The sequence below is a fragment of the Astatotilapia calliptera genome, chromosome 23 (genome assembly GCF_964374335.1).
Source record: "Astatotilapia calliptera chromosome 23, fAstCal68.1, whole genome shotgun sequence".
NCBI classification, from domain to species: domain Eukaryota; kingdom Metazoa; phylum Chordata; class Actinopteri; order Cichliformes; family Cichlidae; genus Astatotilapia; species Astatotilapia calliptera.
In genome coordinates, this window is record NC_137443.1 from 44,866,795 (window position 1) to 44,879,403 (window position 12,609).

Genomic DNA, 12,609 nt, shown 5'->3' on the forward strand with positions numbered 1-12,609 from the left:
ACTGTCTCCATGGTTACATCGTATATTATTAGCTATGTAAACAGCTTCCAAAGATACCGCCATAGCTCTCTGCAGCTGTAACACTTTCACACTTTGCAAATCATTTCATGTTTTTGATAGTTATGAAGACAGAATGTGTTTTTAAGGTCATGCTAGGCGGTTGCTATGGTGGTTGCTGTGGACTTGGGTGGACCGCGTCCGATTCCTGTTATCAGCTGTCCGCCACAGGAAGGCTGCGTTCCATTTACAAGTAGTGACAGTCTGCCGCAACTCGAACTCAAACCCCACTTTGTTCTTTAATTATAGGCCTTTTATAGCCGTTCATGACACGCACACACACACATAAAGCACTTTGCCTCACCATGAGAATGCAACTTCACCTAACCTAACCTTAAAGTATCTGATATAGGATAGAAAAATGAAGCAACCAGAGATTTAATGATGAAGACTCTGGGTTCTGTAGTTCACGTTTTACAGTCCTGAATGACTCTTTGCATATGATTTATTGAAGAGGACTTTAGAATGCACTTTACATTTAGACTGTTGCTGTTTCATTTTTTACATTGTTGCCGTGTTATGTCATGAATAAGGTTCACCTGCTGGGGGTTTGATGGATCAGCTGGACAATACAGTCAAAGACAGACTTCATTCATCATATGCAAGAATCCTAGTTGGATTTTTGTTCCCTCAGGGCTCTATCCTGGCCATTTGTGGCCACTTTGCTTTTCGTTTTTCAACCATTTTTGTTCTGTTAATGCCAGTGGAATGAAACTTCCCAAAGGTGTGTATTTTTGTCAGATTTTTTAATTTTCAACATCAGCTCCTTAATAATGTCAATAATATTCACTATACACTAAATAGTTCCTCTTGGTTCTATCGTGGCCATTTGTGGCCAATTGAAACCCATTATAACCACCTTTTTTGATTCCTTGTTACTGACAGTACTATATCATGCAATTTAGGTAAAATTGCTTTCATTCTAAAGTCAACACATGAAAATTGTAGTTTTTAATGTTTTTTACCAAATGACATCATTTACCCATTTTTGGCCAAGCAAGCAATTTCATGTAATATTCTGAGTTTCTAGTAGCAGCCTTTGATGGCCTACCACACTCCAATGGACCAAAATAATGAAACAATTTTGACATAGGTTTGATCTTAAGGATCTAATAGTTTGTGTTTATGCATGACATTGCAGTACAAACATGTATTTGCAAGATAGACTGGAATAAATTCAAACATTACATAGGCTGCAGTGAATTTCTGTGGATGCAGGATATTGAGCTTTGAGGTTCCCAGTCAAACTCAGCTTTGAAGCACATGCTAAAAGCACTTTTACTCTTGTATTTTTCATCAAAAGATACCATACCCAAAATATCAACTCTAGAAATAAAAACAAAAACAAAAAAAACCCCAATCACAGGACATTTTGCAGAGTTCAAACCTGCAGCTGCAGCTGGAGCGCAAACAACAACAAACACTGTTTGTAAACGTGTCCTGGAGTTTCTGCAGGTGCAGACAGAGCTACTGCTGTAAGTAAGCCTAACAGCTTCCAGATAATGTATTCTGTCAATATGGCAAGAAGGTCATCACTGCTTCAAGCACTGCTTATATGATCTGGTCAGAGAGCAAGGACAGCAGCAGTCATCTGTCCTTGAAGAAAATACATCTGCCCAAGATGAAGAAACCTGCTCTCCAGAAGATGAGGGGACAATCTTCAAAGAGGCTGGCTGCATCACCACTGATGAGTTCTAGCCAGTGCCCGAATCCTCTTCTTTGGGGGAGGATTGGGGTTGGGGGGCATGGAGGTGGAGCCCCCCCCCCCAATGATTGGAGGGCTCCACTCACTCCACTCCAGACCACTGGAGGGCTCCACTCACACCCAGTTCTCAGGAAGTGTTGTTGCTGTGTTTTGGAGTGAAAGTGTTGAGTTCTGTGGTGATGAGCAATAAACGAGCAGTGTTTATCGACAGCTCTCGTGTCGTCTGTGTTTATTTCCACATTGGTGGCGCCGACTCCGCTCTGGATGCATCAGCAGCCGCCAGCCCTCTGCCTCCGGCTGCAGCTACGTTTGCTGTGGCGCTCGAGCTGTCGGACTTTTGGCTTCACGATCCCCCATCGTGGTTCGTGCACGTGGAGGCCCAGTTCGCCCTTCGTGGCATCTCGGCTGACGACACGAAATATCACCATGTGGTGGCTTCTCTCGACCCGCTAGCCACCCGTCGTGCGTTGACGCTCCTCCGGGATCCACCCACCCGAGAGAAGTACGCCGCCCCTAAAGAGCTGCTTCTTCGGCGCTATGCCCTCACCGACGCAGAGCGAGCCGAGAAGCTCCTCTCCCTCTCAGGCCTGGGTGGTGGTACGGCTCTCGAACTGATGGAGCACATGCTATCCTTTCTCGGACCGGACGACGGGGGATTCCTCTTCGCCCACATTTTCCTCAGACAGCTGCCGGCGGCCGTCTCGTTGGCGCAGTAGGCAGTGTGTCAGTCTCATAATCTGAAGGTGAGAGCCGGCCTCGCCAACTCTCCGCTTCTGGGCACGAAGGATTATGGCTCCCTGGCTGAGGACGCGGATCGTATTCTCTGGCTCAATATTGAGCTCTTTTATTTGGTCATTAAATTGCCTCACTGGCCACTAACACACCATGTGTGACATTGCTTTTGGCCATTCATCTCTTCCCCCCCCCCCAAAAAAAAGAAAGAATAAATAAATAAATAAAGTAAAAATAAAGCATTGTGACAGTTACTGTTACTGACCTGCAATGATGATAAAAAACATATTAGGTTTCACCATTTATATGCTAAAACATGTGAACTTTATTACTATTTTTACTATAATAATACATAACCTGACTGGCATTCAAAGGGTATAATATCAGTATAATTTGAATTATATTTTGGTTTTTATGACTAGAAGCGGTGCTAATTTAAAAAATCAAGTCAATGAAAGTAGAAAAATGTTTTAATATATGAATTTTATAGCATTTTGTAAATGTAAACAGGGGGTGGCCATTTTTGGCCACGAACAAACTGAGAGGGATTTTTTTTTGTTTTTCTCTCACTGCACAAAAAAACAAAGATGCATAAAACTCATTGATACTTTTAATTATTGCTATGCATCTAACCTTCATCATGGTTAGAAAATAAATCAGTTTGCATGTATTATTTAGAAAAAAATGGGGATTTTATGCTTTTATCCCTATGTAAATCATTACAATTATGTGATTTAACTGGTATTTAAAGGGTTAAAATTATGAATTTGATTGAAATTTTGATTTTCATGAACAGCCCTGATGCTAATCTAAAAAATCATGTAAAAAAACTGGACATTTATAGCATTTTGTAAATGTAAACAAGGGGTGGCCACTTTTGGCCACGAACAGTCTGAAAGGGTTTTTTTATGTTTTTCTGCCACTGCAGAAAAAAACAATGTTGCATAAATGTCATTGATGGTGTTAATTATTACTATGCATCTATTTCTTACAAATAAAACTCTAATGACAAACATGAACAGCTGTGCTTATTTCTGAGACATGAGTTTTTGAATGTGTTCATATTTAGACAGTGTGCATCTGTCTGCTGAAACTGTGATGTGAACCTGAGGTGATGGTCAACAGAAGGCAAATATACATCAATATAAAACAATATTGAAGTAATGTCTTTACCCTCTGCAGCGTGTGGACGCTGTGCACGCAATCACCTTATTCACTGTAGTAAACATGCACCGCTAGCTCACGTGACTGACTGTCTCCATGGTTACATCGTATATTATTAGCTATGTAAACAGCTTCCAAAGATACCGCCATAGCTCTCTGCAGCTGTAACACTTTCACACTTTGCAAATCATTTCATGTTTTTGATAGTTATGAAGACAGAATGTGTTTTTAAGGTCATGCTAGGCGGTTGCTATGGTGGTTGCTGTGGACTTGGGTGGACCGCGTCCGATTCCTGTTATTAGCTGTCCGCCACAGGAAGGCTGCGTTCCATTTACAAGTAGTGACAGTCTGCCGCAACTCGAACTCAAACCCCACTTTGTTCTTTAATTATAGGCCTTTTATAGCCGTTCATGACACGCACACACACACATAAAGCACTTTGCCTCACCATGAGAATGCAACTTCACCTAACCTAACCTTAAAGTATCTGATATAGGATAGAAAAATGAAGCAACCAGAGATTTAATGATGAAGACTCTGGGTTCTGTAGTTCACGTTTTACAGTCCTGAATGACTTTTTGCATATGATTTATTGAAGAGGACTTTAGAATGCACTTTACATTTAGACTGTTGCTGTTTCATTTTTTACATTGTTGCCGTGTTATGTCATGAATAAGGTTCACCTGCTGGGGGTTTGATGGATCAGCTGGACAATACAGTCAAAGACAGACTTCATTCATCATATGCAAGAATCCTAGTTGGATTTTTGTTCCCTCAGGGCTCTATCCTGGCCATTTGTGGCCACTTTGCTTTTCGTTTTTCAACCATTTTTGTTCTGTTAATGCCAGTGGAATGAAACTTCCCAAAGGTGTGTATTTTTGTCAGATTTTTTAATTTTCAACATCAGCTCCTTAATAATGTCAATAATATTCACTATACACTAAATAGTTCCTCTTGGTTCTATCGTGGCCATTTGTGGCCAATTGAAACCCATTATAACCACCTTTTTTGATTCCTTGTTACTGACAGTACTATATCATGCAATTTAGGTAAAATTGCTTTCATTCTAAAGTCAACACATGAAAATTGTAGTTTTTAATGTTTTTTACCAAATGACATCATTTACCCATTTTTGGCCAAGCAAGCAATTTCATGTAATATTCTGAGTTTCTAGTAGCAGCCTTTGATGGCCTACCACACTCCAATGGACCAAAATAATGAAACAATTTTGACATAGGTTTGATCTTAAGGATCTAATAGTTTGTGTTTATGCATGACATTGCAGTACAAACATGTCTTTGCAAGATAGACTGGAATAAATTCAAACATTACATAGGCTGCAGTGAATTTCTGTGGATGCAGGATATTGAGCTTTGAGGTTCCCAGTCAAACTCAGCTTTGAAGCACATGCTAAAAGCACTTTTACTCTTGTATTTTTCATCAAAAGATACCATACCCAAAATATCAACTCTAGAAATAAAAACAAAAACAAAAAAAACCCCAATCACAGGACATTTTGCAGAGTTCAAACCTGCAGCTGCAGCTGGAGCGCAAACAACAACAAACACTGTTTGTAAACGTGTCCTGGAGTTTCTGCAGGTGCAGACAGAGCTACTGCTGTAAGTAAGCCTAACAGCTTCCAGATAATGTATTCTGTCAATATGGCAAGAAGGTCATCACTGCTTCAAGCACTGCCTATATGATCTGGTCAGAGAGCAAGGACAGCAGCAGTCATCTGTCCTTGAAGAAAATACATCTGCCCAAGATGAAGAAACCTGCTCTCCAGAAGATGAGGGGACAATCTTCAAAGAGGCTGGCTGCATCACCACTGATGAGTTCTAGCCAGTGCCCGAATCCTCTTCTTTGGGGGAGGATTGGGGTTGGGGGGCATGGAGGTGGAGCCCCCCCCCCCCAATGATTGGAGGGCTCCACTCACTCCACTCCAGACCACTGGAGGGCTCCACTCACACCCAGTTCTCAGGAAGTGTTGTTGCTGTGTTTTGGAGTGAAAGTGTTGAGTTCTGTGGTGATGAGCAATAAACGAGCAGTGTTTATCGACAGCTCTCGTGTCGTCTGTGTTTATTTCCACATTGGTGGCGCCGACTCCGCTCTGGATGCATCAGCAGCCGCCAGCCCTCTGCCTCCGGCTGCAGCTACGTTTGCTGTGGCGCTCGAGCTGTCGGACTTTTGGCTTCACGATCCCCCATCGTGGTTCGTGCACGTGGAGGCCCAGTTCGCCCTTCGTGGCATCTCGGCTGACGACACGAAATATCACCATGTGGTGGCTTCTCTCGACCCGCTAGCCACCCGTCGTGCGTTGACGCTCCTCCGGGATCCACCCACCCGAGAGAAGTACGCCGCCCCTAAAGAGCTGCTTCTTCGGCGCTATGCCCTCACCGACGCAGAGCGAGCCGAGAAGCTCCTCTCCCTCTCAGGCCTGGGTGGTGGTACGGCTCTCGAACTGATGGAGCACATGCTATCCTTTCTCGGACCGGACGACGGGGGATTCCTCTTCGCCCACATTTTCCTCAGACAGCTGCCGGCGGCCGTCTCGTTGGCGCAGTAGGCAGTGTGTCAGTCTCATAATCTGAAGGTGAGAGCCGGCCTCGCCAACTCTCCGCTTCTGGGCACGAAGGATTATGGCTCTCTGGCTCAATATTGAGCTCTTTTATTTGGTCATTAAATTGCCTCACTGGCCACTAACACACCATGTGTGACATTGCTTTTGGCCATTCATCTCTTCCCCCCCCCCCCAAAAAAAAGAAAGAATAAATAAATAAATAAAGTAAAAATAAAGCATTGTGACAGTTACTGTTACTGACCTGCAATGATGATAAAAAACATATTAGGTTTCACCATTTATATGCTAAAACATGTGAACTTTATTACTATTTTTACTATAATAATACATAACCTGACTGGTATTCAAAGGGTATAATATCAGTATAATTTGAATTATATTTTGGTTTTTATGACTAGAAGCGGTGCTAATTTAAAAAATCAAGTCAATGAAAGTAGAAAAATGTTTTAATATATGAATTTTATAGCATTTTGTAAATGTAAACAGGGGGTGGCCATTTTTGGCCACGAACAAACTGAGAGGGATTTTTTTTTGTTTTTCTCTCACTGCACAAAAAACAAAGATGCATAAAACTCATTGATACTTTTAATTATTGCTATGCATCTAACCTTCATCATGGTTAGAAAATAAATCAGTTTGCATGTATTATTTAGAAAAAAATGGGGATTTTATGCTTTTATCCCTATGTAAATCATTACAATTATGTGATTTAACTGGTATTTAAAGGGTTAAAATTATGAATTTGATTGAAATTTTGATTTTCATGAACAGCCCTGATGCTAATCTAAAAAATCATGTAAAAAAACTGGACATTTATAGCATTTTGTAAATGTAAACAAGGGGTGGCCACTTTTGGCCACGAACAGTCTGAAAGGGTTTTTTTATGTTTTTCTGCCACTGCAGAAAAAAACAATGTTGCATAAATGTCATTGATGGTGTTAATTATTACTATGCATCTATTTCTTACAAATAAAACTCTAATGACAAACATGAACAGCTGTGCTTATTTCTGAGACATGAGTTTTTGAATGTGTTCATATTTAGACAGTGTGCATCTGTCTGCTGAAACTGTGATGTGAACCTGAGGTGATGGTCAACAGAAGGCAAATATACATCAATATAAAACAATATTGAAGTAATGTCTTTACCCTCTGCAGCGTGTGGACGCTGTGCACGCAATCACCTTATTCACTGTAGTAAACATGCACCGCTAGCTCACGTGACTGACTGTCTCCATGGTTACATCGTATATTATTAGCTATGTAAACAGCTTCCAAAGATACCGCCATAGCTCTCTGCAGCTGTAACACTTTCACACTTTGCAAATCATTTCATGTTTTTGATAGTTATGAAGACAGAATGTGTTTTTAAGGTCATGCTAGGCGGTTGCTATGGTGGTTGCTGTGGACTTGGGTGGACCGCGTCCGATTCCTGTTATTAGCTGTCCGCCACAGGAAGGCTGCGTTCCATTTACAAGTAGTGACAGTCTGCCGCAACTCGAACTCAAACCCCACTTTGTTCTTTAATTATAGGCCTTTTATTATAGGCCTTGTCACTCATGTTTTTGAACCAAATATTGAAAACAATTCTGACAGACTGGATACCTGGTCAGGTGTACATTACCTTGTACTCAAGCATCCCAGGACAGAGCCCTGCCCCACCATGAGCCTGGGTGGATACGTGGTTATTAATATAAAAGGACCGATACTGAATATGAATATTTCATGAAAACTGAATTATAATACAAATTAGTAATAAGGGTTTCTCTGCGCCCTTATCTACACCATACTCAAAGAGCTGCCGGCAGAGAGGGTAACAGGAGAGGATGGCACTGAAGAGAAGATGCTGGGTTTCTGGAGTCTCCTGGTCCTGTCAGTATTAGTAGGATGCATCTGCTGTCTTCTCGTGGATGCTCACCTACCTTGACTCCTTCCAGCCTGGTATGGATTTCCCAACACAGTGGCCCACGTCAGAGACGTTTAATATTGATTACATATGTCTGAATTGCTAACCCTAACCCTAGCTCAACAGACCACAATGCCCTGGACTGTCAGTATTATTACATGCTGTGAACATAAGTAGCTTTGATCACAGTTTATGTTGTAAAAGAGAAGGAATATTGGAAAAAAGATCAACATTGTGATATTATTTCTTCCAAACTGACCAGAAACATGCTTGTCAGACTCTCACAGCAAAGGATCAGACTCACTGTGCATGACAGCTCAGGCCAATGATGTCTGTTAGATTGTCAGTTGTTTAGTGCTTCTGTACAGTTAGGGTCACCGTCTCTATTTCAGAATAATTAATATGCGGAAAACACTAAAAGTTGATTGTCTTCCAATATTCTAGCATAATTAAAAAACTTTGACTTTGTAAGTACATATTATTAGTCCTAATGCCAGCATGATTCTTCATAACTCCTGCTTTGAAATACTGAACTTTGAAATTGACCTGATGAAAGATCATTTACAGTGGCACTCTGTCAGGATCATTCTGACTGTAAGATCACTGTATTAATCTGAATCCTTCTGAAATGTGCTGTGAATGAATGCTGATGCAACTCACTGTGGGAAAGCTGTTAATAAAAGGAATCTGTGACACATGCAACACATTCACAGAGGAAGAGGACACAAAGGGAGGACACGCAGAGGCTGTGTTGAAGTCAGAAATCCAAATCTTTATTAAAAAAAACAGGCGGCGGTAACAAACAGGAAGACAAGCAGTCCCTCAAACAGTCTACAGGGTCAAACATACAGAGAATTCAAACAGCAGTAAAAAATAACTGGACACTGAAAAACTTAAAGCAATGTGTGACGCAATAGAAGGAAGCAGCGCAGTATATTCACTGAATTATCATCAATTACAAAAGAGAAAAACGACGATTTCTAAGGATTATTTTCTTAAATGCAGTTAGTGTGGCTGGTAAAGATGGAAACATACAGAATGTAAACTGTGTGAGTTTGTGAACTTTGTTAGTAACAAATGAGGTAAAAACCCAAAACAGACAAAACACAGAAAGAGGCTCTCAGTATTCATTCATAATTAGAAAGAAACATTCTGGTCGTGGATTTTTACAGTCTTAGTTCCGCTCGCTGTCATCATTATAATCATCATGATCAATGGCGAGGTCCTGAGGTGGGTGGGGCTGTCTCTGGTGATGTCACCATGAAGGAACAGCATCTGGCACGTGTTGCTGAAACATCCCAGTACACTGGTGTAGTTTCCTCTCCAGCTGTTTGACACGTGACACTTGAACATTAAGGGGAAGAAGAAGAAACAGTGTTAGGTCAGGTGACCACATGGTTTCTAAAGTAACTGACAGGAAGTAACCAGGCCGTTAGAAATGGATGGCATGTGTTTAGAAATACTGGAGTTGGGTAACTCTACTTACCAAAAGCAGAAGCACACAGATGAAGGATCAGATGCTGAATGTTGCAGGAACATGCTCGTGTGTGGTGGTCATTCAGTGCTGCTCCGGCAGGTTACACAGTCCAAGACTGATATGCTGCTCCTCCTCCTTTATGCATTCCAAGGAAGAGGGAGGAAGTTACAAACTGATCCTACCACACTTCACGTGTCTCGCTATGAAACCTAACGGATCAATGGTTAAGCTGTTTTGTGCCCTTGGCCTTATCAGCACCTGTAAAGGGAGTTGTTTTCTCAAACTGCTGACGCTGAAGTAAGTTCATCTAGTTTTAGAAACTTTCACTGAACAGTAACAGTGTCACAACTAAGCATATGCATAAGCACTTAAATACTTTAAATGAGAATAACAGAACATTTCTTTTACAGAGGCTAGAGCCTGTCCCAGTAGTCATAGGTAGAGCACACCTGGACAGGTCACCAGTCTGTCAGAGGACTAACACAGAGACAGACATCAGAGTAACAAATCTATTTAAAATTAATGTAAGTTTGCTGCAGCTGTATGTATGAACATGTGTTTCTGTGCTCACAGTCCACCTCTCAGGAACCTGCAGTTCACTTTTAGTCTACTTTAAACAGACCTCACAAAAGGCTGATGTGGCTGGATCAGTAGTCTGATTTAAGTACGATACCTTTGGCCAGGGATTCATCTGGTGCATCGCTTCACTGCAGTCTTACGTATTTTCCCCACACCTGAATAAAAAATACTGATATATACAAATAACAGCTTCAGCTGATGCAGCCTGACTCAATCCTAAATGTTCAGCACACAGAGACACAGAGGTGCCGTTTAAAGTTTAGTGTTAACCTGAGTCACTGATCATTTGCAGTATTACAGAGTCTGGCAGTCTTTGCATGATGCACACTACACTGTAAGTTTCTAGCTGACTCTCAGGTGTGACAGGTGTGCCAGCAGGAAAGAGTAATAATAACCTGCATCCTGAGGTTTGTCATGCAGGATTAAAGGAGCCAGGCTTTGTTCACACAGCTAGGATTGTATTTTACACTGACCCTGGGTCAGTATAAGTATCATACAGTTTAAACGAAGCACTGAAACTTTTGTGTTCATACTGGAGTGCAAAATTAAAGCCAATGGAAGATGGACAAGAAAAGTTCAAAGCCATCAGGTGCTCAGTTTAGAAAAATTAGAAAAGAAGAGGAGGAGAAATGAGCCAAAGATACAGGTAAGCAGATGTGTCATTGGATAATGGCAGGTCATCCTGAAACAATCAGAATCAGAATACTTTATTAATCCCTAAGGAAATTATGTGGATTACAGTTGCGCCAAAAAGAAATGGTAAAAATAGTAACAGTAACAGACTAAACTCCAAACATTGTGTTACAGATTTTAATATATTTGTGGGGACCAAAATGCCCGTCCCCACAAGTTTGAAGACATTTGTGAGTCTCAGAATGTGGTTTTAGTGTCAGGGACAGTCAGGTCAGGGTTAGGCATTCAGTCTTAATGGTTAGAGTAAAAGGCTGAGGAGAGCATGATGTCAAATAGATGTCCCCACAAGGATATGAAAACACAACCGTGTGTGTGTGTTACTGTGAATTTGTGAGACAAGTGAAGATTTCAGAATCAGTGAGAAATGTTTCACTTCCTGTTGGTGAAGAAGAGCAGACTCCTCTTCAGCCACAGAAATGAAGAAGCTTTTATTTTGTCAGCCTGACAAACACGAGCTCAGCCACGAGCAGAAGCGACCCTGCAGAGGTGAAGGTCACAGTCAGAATCAGCGCCAGAGAACCGCACAAGGACGGCCTCATTGGTCACGGCTGAGTTCATTATGTGATGGTAACAAGCTGATTATTACAGAACAGGAAACACACGTCTGCTCATCAAACACCAGCTGCTGCTGCTTTTATCAGTCTGACAACAAAACCTCACAAGAAAGAAGTTTTTGTGAGTTTGCAGCGTTCCTCTAAACTGAAAACTAAAACAGCCTGAAAATGGGAACACGCACCCACACTCGAGTCAGGCAGCTTAAATGTGTTTGTCTTCACCTGTAGTTACGTTTCATTGGCTGGAAATGTGCTAACTGGAATCCTTCATGAGTCCAGATGAACAAAAACAAGTGTTTACTGCTCCACGCTGCACAAATCTGAATCAAAATCACTCAGACGCGCCCATGTAGGCATTCCACTAAAACCATGTGACCACCTTCACCTTTAAACCTGTCGTGAATATAATTTTAGATTCTTCACTTTATTTTGAAAGAACAGATTTGCAGGAAGTGCGGCTGCTGCAGAAACTCTTCACTTTTCACTGGCTTTAATCTTGAAGGTTTCTCCAGATGTGGAACATTCATGCTAAACATTCAACATCTGACGACCGTCTCCGTGTAAAACACTGACAAACTCAAACTTTATACGGTAACTGACAGATTTATTCCTCCATTTGCAGGCATTTCACAATGAACTTGGATTAGTTTGATGATTTTATTCACGTTGGTGAATAAAACCAGCCAAGAGGCTGATTCCTGCAGAGGAGGTGTCACGGCTGCCGAGGCGAGCCGTGTGGCTATAGAAGGAGGACCCAAGATGCAGGCAGTGGATGAGATACCGGTGGTTTATTTACAGAGGTGTAGTGGCAAACAAACAGTGGGGCATAACAAACAACTAAAGACACCTAAACTGGGAGAACTAAAAATAACAGACCTGGGAGCATATGACAACGGATGATGAATAGCAGAGAGACGCAGACGAGGAACAGGACACCGTGGAACACAGGGTAACAGACTGACACGGAGGAACACAGACGAACCGGCAACAGGCAGGAGAACACACAGGGCTTAAATACACACACACACACACACCAGTAATCAGGGGATGAGAGACAGGAGGGCAACGCAGCTGGGAGGAATCTGGGCTGACGGGACAGGGGAAACGTAAACTGATCACACTCACATATGACACGGACCTTCACAATAAAACAGGAAACTCA

The 12,609-nt window shown here is 41.8% G+C and overlaps 1 protein-coding gene and 2 long non-coding RNA genes across 3 annotated transcripts in view; 2 read left to right on the forward strand and 1 right to left on the reverse strand.

The window, feature by feature from the left end:
- The window catches only part of LOC113016963 (NACHT, LRR and PYD domains-containing protein 12-like), a 405,899-nt gene that overhangs the window by 327,427 nt on the left and 65,863 nt on the right, over positions 1-12,609 (forward strand). The window lies entirely within an intron of this gene.
- On the forward strand, positions 2,867-7,198 carry LOC145424041 (uncharacterized). The gene is made up of 2 exons (XR_013904997.1): positions 2,867-3,394; positions 7,114-7,198. It is a non-coding gene; the product is annotated as an uncharacterized LOC145424041 (long non-coding RNA).
- LOC113016969 (uncharacterized) lies at positions 8,896-9,754 on the reverse strand. The gene is made up of 2 exons (XR_003271339.2): positions 9,631-9,754; positions 8,896-9,488 (listed from the first exon to the last, which is right to left on the reverse strand). It is a non-coding gene; the product is annotated as an uncharacterized LOC113016969 (long non-coding RNA).